The sequence below is a fragment of the Lissotriton helveticus genome, chromosome 12 (assembly GCF_964261635.1).
Source record: "Lissotriton helveticus chromosome 12, aLisHel1.1, whole genome shotgun sequence".
Taxonomy (NCBI): Eukaryota; Metazoa; Chordata; class Amphibia; order Caudata; family Salamandridae; genus Lissotriton; species Lissotriton helveticus.
Window position 1 is genome coordinate 124,241,508 of NC_136073.1, and position 8,133 is coordinate 124,249,640.

The window sequence follows — 8,133 nt, forward strand, 5'->3', positions numbered from 1 at the left end:
TATCCATTATGTTGGACATGTTGGCCTCACACACCCTTGCAGGTGTCATGCTTCATCATCGGCGGTTGCTCCTCGTCGGGTAGGCGGTGCAATTCCCAACGGGCTCACCTCATAGAGGGGCTCTTTTCTGTCTACTAAACCTACTGGCCCCATACCCACACTTCACCAATAGGCAGTTGGACCCAAAAGATCTCCGATAAAGAGCCCCTCTATGAGGTGAGCCCGTTGGGAATTGCACCGCCTACCCGACGAGGAGCAACCGCCGATGATGAAGCATGACACCTGCAAGGGTGTGTGAGGCCAACATGTCCAACATAATGGATACCCAGTGGGAGGTCAATACCTTTTTACCACCACTGTTTCCTTGACCAGGACACCTGTACGACCCACCCCCTCCCCCACTTCCTTGCCCCCTTGAGGAACAGCCTCGTCAACTTTGTTTGCATAACTTTGACTGAGGGCCTTGACTCAGGCTGGACCTTCCACTCCATGTGAGTGGTAATCACGCCCTCCTTGATCGATTTGGATCACCTCCTCCCTTCTTTTGTAAACACACTCACACAACTCAGACAGCAGATACACATCCTGGCAGAGGCGGGCTGAAATGGTTAGGCAAGCAAATGTTAACTTTCTAAAAGTGCAACCATATAGGGGTTAAGCCCAAATGACAGGACCCAGGTAGGGCCAAAAATACAACGTATACAGAAAAGTACCTGGAGTCCCAAACTTTATTTTTCAAAAAACCACACTATATTCTTTTAGTGGTTAGGTTAATTTATTCAACCTCTTGTTTTTTAGTTTTAGATATTTTTGTTAAATAGGAAATCCCTTCCATTCTCAAAAGCGCATAGAAATTATACAGTAGGATCACATTAAATACACATATATACAAACACTTAAACCGAAATCAATTTGACATAATAAACAGACTTATGTACAAAAATTGCTTCATTTTTCAAATCAAAAAGGCATGGTACTCAATATATTTCATCAAAAAGAGCAGCATGACCAATAGTTGCCTATTTGTAAAGCGTTATGGTATGAAATGTTATTATTTAAATCCTTAAATCTGCGAGGATAATTTAATTAATTCCTTATAATTCAAAGAATGCCAAGAATAATGTCAAAGAATGCCGGTGCGTTTCCAGCCACGCATAAATCCTTCACGGGCTTTCATCAGGGCTTCTTATTATGGGCAAAGATGGATAATCTATGAAGCAAAATGAAATAAATAAAGCTAATCAGCACTAGTCCTTCCATCCGTACATGCAGCTTTTATTAATGCCTGAAGATACCATCACGTACCTTCTAGGCGGTTCCTGAATTGTGGAAGTTAATTGATTTCCAAATAGGGGAGGGGGCAGCCAGAGGCGTAATTAATCTGTAAAAAACAATAATGACCCAATTCAATTCTTGTATATGCTGTACTTCCGTTTTAAGTCTTTGCCTGCGGACACCCTATGCGGGCCTACCTTAAATCAATATTTGGTTCGTGCGGGCAGTGAATCAATCCAAAGCATAGTCTCAAAGGGGGGGAAGAGAAGAGGGGGAGGCCAGGCCAAGGGGTTAACATCAACTCTGTGGAGGAAAAAGTGTATACATCAATACAGTATTCTCCCTTTAAGGTTTGTTTGCAAAAAATTATTATATAACCCTTCTTAGGGCATACCTGTATTTAATTATGGCGACATTTCGGACTCGGCTATCTTCTTGTTTCAGCCGATCCTAAAATCAAGGGGCCAATATCAACATTAATTTCAATTCGTTTGTAGTAGCTAAAAAGGCGTTTTATACTAATGATTACCCCAACGTCTCCTCAACTATATGTTTTGAAACGCACAAGGCGCCACTCCCCACGTTCCTTCTTGTTGAAAACGTTTGTGTCATTCGAAATCGTCCTCCGTCATGTATGATTCCCGCACTACAAAGCACCTTAAACATAATTACTCTAAAGCTGACGGTGAGCGCTTGCTACATTACAAATACGTTCTTAATCTCTTTCTCACCTATTCCGATGCAAAACTACCAGCAAGTCGGTCGTCCCTGCTGCAAACACCAGTTACTCAGCGACCCGGAAGTGGTGCCCTGTAAAACCATTCGTTGGCTATCTCTGCCATTTTCATGTTGTTGGACTCCCAAACAGATTAAATGCATACATTACATATTATATAGCCTTGGATCCCTACTGTGACAACAAACCTCGGCTGGCCCCATATTTCTTACTTCCAACATGTATATCTTTTATGTTATGTGGCTACCTGACAGTGCAGTTAGACCAAATATACTTTGACACAATCTCAAGCCGGTTCCAGATAGAGAACAATTAAATGAATGAGCTCAAACCATTCTAGATAACTCAGACATTTCGTTAAGGCCCGTTAGAGTACTGTCGAATTTCAGAATAAGATAGGCTTCTTTGGTCAATAGTAGAGAATCAATGTCCAAAGTGAGTCTAGTCGCGTTTACTACCATCAGAACTGTCCATTTAAAATCGTGTTCTGAATGATTTTCAGTCACAAAGTGATCGACCATGGGGGCTGTAAGCACCTTCTTCTTAATTCTGGAACGGTGCTGTGTGATTCTGTGATTAATTTGTTGGTTGGTTTTGCCAATATATATTTTTTGGCATGGGCATACAATCGCATATATGACATTTTTTGTCCTGCAATTTGAAAATGTTCAATGTTTCATTTAACATTTTCATGATTGAATTCTGTTCCCTCTATTGTACTCGCACAGGCAACACACATACCACACTTATGGTGGCCCTCCGCTGGTTTCATACCCCATTGGGCAAGTAGATCTTTTTTCTTTCCATAGTGCTCGTGTCAGCTCTAACTAATTCCTGCCCGATGCTTTTATTTTTCCGCATTGCAAACAGGGGGCGTGGTAGCTTCATCTCCATATTCTCCAAGAGGTGCCAGTTTCGATTTATTATTTGTTAGAATTTATTAGTCTGTGGTCCAAATGTGGTAACACAGACCAATTTATCCAATGGTGGCTTCTCTCTCTTTTCTAGCAATGTCTCTCTTGGAGTATTCCATGCCCGCTTTTTAGCATGCTTGAGCATTTTTTTAGGATAACCCCTCATTTGCATCTGGTCGCAGAGGACATCTGCGTGATGATTGAAATCATCTCTAGAGGAGCAATTTCTACGGATTCGCAACAGCTGGCCGTAGGGGAGATTTTCTTTTAAACTTTTAAGGTGTGAGCTCCCAAAGTGTAGGATAGTGTTTTTGTCTGTGGGCTTCCGGTGTAAAGTGACTATCAGATGCCCTTCTTTAGGGGCCACGTCTACATCCAGAAATGTCAATTTCGTTTGGCTTTTGGAACAGGAGAATTTGATGTCTCTATGTCTGTGATTTTACCAACTAAAAAACTGGTCTAATTCATCACTCGTTCCGCTCCAAATACACCAGATGTCGTCAATATAACGAAGCCATTGTGTTATATTTTTAGAAAAGGGATTATTGTCATAAATGAATTTTTCTTCAAATTCTGCCATGTTGAGGACCGCCATCTCTGGGGCAAAAGGACAACCCATGGCGGTCCCCTTGATCTGTACATAAAATTAATTGTTAAATTTGAAGTAATTCTTTCTGAGGGCAAGAGTTGCCAAACTGAGAATAAACTCTGTTGGTACTTGGTGTGGTCGTTCTCTTCTTTCCAAATTCATTTCTATGGCCTGAAGGGCCTCATCCTGAGGTATTTGAGTATACAATGAGGTGACATCAAAGGTCACCATCCATTGCTCTTGTTCATTGAATTCCACATTTTCAACTTTCTGTATGAAATCAGTTGTGTCCCTTAGGTAAGAGTGCACCCCTATAAGAAAGGGTTTTAAGAAGACATCCACGTACTTAGAGAGCGGTTCTAGGGCAGAGTCACACCCCGAGACGATCGGTCATCCGGGTGGAACATCTAGTCACTTGTGAATCTTCGGGAGGAAGTACAAAACTGGCACCCTGGGAAACTTTTTGGATAGATACTCAAATTCTTTAGGTCCCAACCATTTCTCTTCAAGACCATGCTTCACAATCTCCGAAATCTGCTCTTGTATGACTCGGGTCGGGTCATTAGCTATTTGTCTATAGCATTCTTTATTATCCACATGTGACATCCCTTCCTTAATGTACCAGTCTTTTGGCCAGACCACCAGGGCTCCCCCTTTATCCACCTGTTTTATTACGACAGAGCTATCATTCTTTAGATCTACAAGTGCTTTTTGTTGCCCTGCTGTTATATTTCTTTTCAGATATTTGGAACGCTTCTCAAGTTGTGTCAAAGATGACATTACTGCTTGCTCAAATGCTCCAATTGCTTTTGGAACACTTGATGGAGGCGGAATAAACTTGGATTTATTAGCAAGCCTTGTTGTTTCAAGGTTCTGTTTATATTCCTTGTCCGCAAAAAAAGCTTTTAATCGAATTTTGCGGCAAAACTCCAAAGTTTCCAATTTCAACTGTGTGAAATCCATCATCCGGTTAGGAATACATTTTAAACCTAACTCTAATACTGAACGGTCACTTGGAGTCAGTAATTTTGGTGACAAATTTACAATTGAACTTTTTTCTAAGATTTGTAAAATTGTCTCCTGGTCCGCATTTCCCACGGGATTTGCTTGAACCTCACTTTTTTTTAGCTGGTCCTTTTCTAAAAAAGACAAAGACCCACCTTGTTTCTTTCGTTGTTGTCCTGTCCTAGAATCTAAATCGGTTGAAGAGTCAGATGAAGAGGTTTCAGAAAAGGTTTTGAACCTATTTCTCGAACGGCCCTGGTAGTTAACCAGTGCTCGTCGGGACTCCCCCGATGTATAATAGTCCTCTTTCAAATAAGGATAAGCCTGTTCCAAGCTAAACGCTTTACAGTCCTTTTCAAACTTAAATGTCTTATAGCTTATCATGTTGTCTTTGAAGGTGGTAATTTCCTTCTCAATTTTTTCTAACAGGGCCTTAGCTTCAGCGTCTGAGTGATTATTTTTAAGCTCATCAGTCAATTTTTCTAGTTCTTCCAATTCTTTTTTACATAATCTGGCGGCAGTTTCTATTGTGTGGACCATTAGGTCCCTACTGCACTTTGTACGAATCCCACTAAAGCCTTTTTTATATTCAGGGTTGTCAATTAATATAACAGGGGTGTTTTTAATTTGTAAACCCCAAGGAATTGTACCAGCTCTTAAATGTCGGAGCAAGAAATGTCCATGCAGTTCAGTTCTTATATGTTTCTTGCTTAGTCGGACTAAACTGTCAGCCTCATTCTGTCTAACGGCCCTTAACGAAATGTCTGAGTTATCTAGAATGGTTTGACCTCATTCATTTAATTGTTCTCTATCTGGAACCGGCTTGAGATTGTGTCAAAGTATATTTGGTCTAACTGCACTGTCAGGTAGCCACATAACATAAAAGATATACATGTTGGAAGTAAGAAATATGGGGCCAGCCGAGGTTTGTTGTCACAGTAGGGATCCAAGGCTGTATAATATGTAATGTATGCATTTAATCTGTTTGGGAGTCCAACAACATGAAAATGGCAGAGATAGCCAATTTGACTACATTTCCCAGTAGTCCTTGGGGCGCAACGAATGGTTTTACAGGGCACCACTTCCGGGTCGCTGAGTAACTGGTGTTTGCAGCAGGGACGACCGACTTGCCGGTAGTTTCGCATCGGAATAGGTGAGAAAGAGATTAAGAACGTATTTGTAATGTAGCAAGCGCTCAGCGTCAGATTTAGAGTAATTATGTTTACGGTGCTTTGTAGTGCGGGAATCATACACGACGGAGGATGATTTTTAATGACACAAACGTTTTCAACAAGAAGGAACGCGGGGAGTGGCGCCTTGTACATTTCAAAACATATAGGTGAGGAGACGTTGGGGTAATCATTAGTATAAAACGCCTTTTTAGCTACTATAAACAAATTGAAATTAATGTTGATATTGGCCCCTTGATTTTAGGATCGGCTGAAACAAGAAGATAGCCGAGTCCGAAATGTCGCCATAATTAAATACAGGTATGCCCTAAGAAGGGTTATATAATAATTTTTTGCAAACAAACCTTAAAGGGAGAATACTGTATCGATGTATACACTTTTTCCTCCACAGAGTTGACGTTAACCCCTTGGCCTGGCCTCCCCCTCTTCTCTTTCCCCCCTTTCAGACTACGCTTTGGATTGATTCACTGCCCGCACGAACGAAATATTGATTTAAGGTAGGCCCGCATAGGGTGTCCACAGGCAAAGACTTAAAACGGAAGTACAGCATATACAAGTATTGAATTGGGTCATTATTGTTTTTTACAGATTAATTACGCCTCTGGCTGCCCCCTCCCCTATTTGGAAATCAATTAACTTCCACAATTCAGGAACCGCCTAGAAGGTGCTTGATGGTATCTTCAGGCATTAATAAAAGCTGCATGTACGGATGGAAGGACTAGTGCTGATTAGCTTTATTTATTTCATTTTGCTTCATAGATTATCCATCTTTGCCCATAATAAGAAGCCCTGATGAAAGCCCGTGAAGGATTTATGCGTGGCTGGAAACGCGTCGGCATTCTTTGACATTATTCTTTACATTCTTTGAATTATAAGGAATTAATTAAATTATCCTCGCAGATTTAAGGATTTAAATAATAACCTTTCATACCATAACGCTTTACAAATAGGCAACTATTTGTCATGCTGCTCTTTTTGATGAAATATATTGAGTACCATGCCTTTTTGATTTGAAAAATGAAGCAATTTTTGTACATAAATGTGTTTATTATGTCAAATTGATTTCGGTTTAAGTGTTTGTATATATGTGTATTGTGATCTTACTGTATAATTTCTATGTGCTTCTGAGAATGGAAGGGATTTCCTATTTAACAAAAATATCTAAAACTAAAAAACAAGAGGTTGAATAAATTAACCTAACCACTAAAAGAATATAGGGCCCGATTCACAGAATGAACTTAAGACAAAATCCTAAACTTACTACAATTTGGTATTCACAGAATGCACTTACTACAATTTGGTATTCACAGAATGCACTTACTACTTTCGGAATTCACAGAATAAACTTACTACTTTCGGGATTCACAGAATAAATTTACTACTTTCGGTATTCACAGATTTGACTTAAGACTACTTACTTTACGTCCGCCGCCGGGAGTAATTTACGGCCCTTAATCGTAATTTACGGCCCGTAATCGTAAAATACGCCCCGCAATCGTAGTATACGCCCCGTAATCGTAGTATATGCCCCGTAATCGTAAATTACGGCACGGTGGCGTAAATTACGATTACGAGCCGTAAATTACTCCCCGGAGGCGGACGTAAAGTTAGTAGTCTTAAGTCAAATCTGTGAATACCGAAAGTAGTAAGTTTATTCTGTGAATCCCGAAAGTAGTAAGTTTATTCTGTGAATTCCGAAAGTAGTAAGTGCATTCTGTGAATACCAAATTGTAGTAAGTGCATTCTGTGAATACCAAATTGTAGTAAGTTTAGGATTTTGTCTTAAGTTCATTCTGTGAATCGGGCCCTAAGTGTGGTTTTTTGAAAAATAAAGTTTGGGACTTCAGGTACTTTTCTGTATACGTTGAACTTTCTAAAAGTAGCATTTGCAAACACAGGATATTAAAATAAACTTTACTAAAAGAAGTATTTTATTATTCTGAGTTCAGGCATACTAAACTTGACTTTTTATCATGCTCCCTGAGTCTGCTGGGATTATAAAGTGTAATAATTCCAGCAGCCCATATTGGCCTATGGAGAGTAGGTAGCCTTACAATAGTGAAAAATGAAAATGGTTGTAATTCACTATTAGGACATGCCACGCACACCAGGGCATGTCCTACCTTATGCTTACAATGCACCCTGCCCTTAGGCCTACAATAGGGGTGACTCACATGAAGTAAAGGTAAGGTTTAGAGGCTTGCATGTGTGTGCACTTGCCCAGCCAGCATGACAGTACCAGAATGCACGCAGGTTCTGCAATAGCAGACCCTAGACACATTTTCAAAGGCTGCTTCTGTGGGTGGCGCAACCAGTGCTGCAGGCCTACTAGCAGTGTTGGCATTTACAAGCCCTGGCACTCCTGGTGCACTTTACTGGGGACTGACAGTAAATCCAATGAGCCAATCATGGAAATCAATTATG

The 8,133-nt window shown here is 40.5% G+C and overlaps 1 long non-coding RNA gene across 1 annotated transcript; it reads right to left on the minus strand.

Annotated features, from left to right (window-relative positions):
- Nucleotides 1-1,025: 1,025 nt before the first annotated feature.
- Nucleotides 1,026-1,580, minus strand: LOC144798549 (uncharacterized). The gene is made up of 3 exons (XR_013603563.1): nucleotides 1,473-1,580; nucleotides 1,306-1,381; nucleotides 1,026-1,210 (listed from the first exon to the last, which is right to left on the minus strand). It is a non-coding gene; the product is annotated as an uncharacterized LOC144798549 (long non-coding RNA).
- Between the last annotated feature and the right edge of the window lie 6,553 nt (nucleotides 1,581-8,133).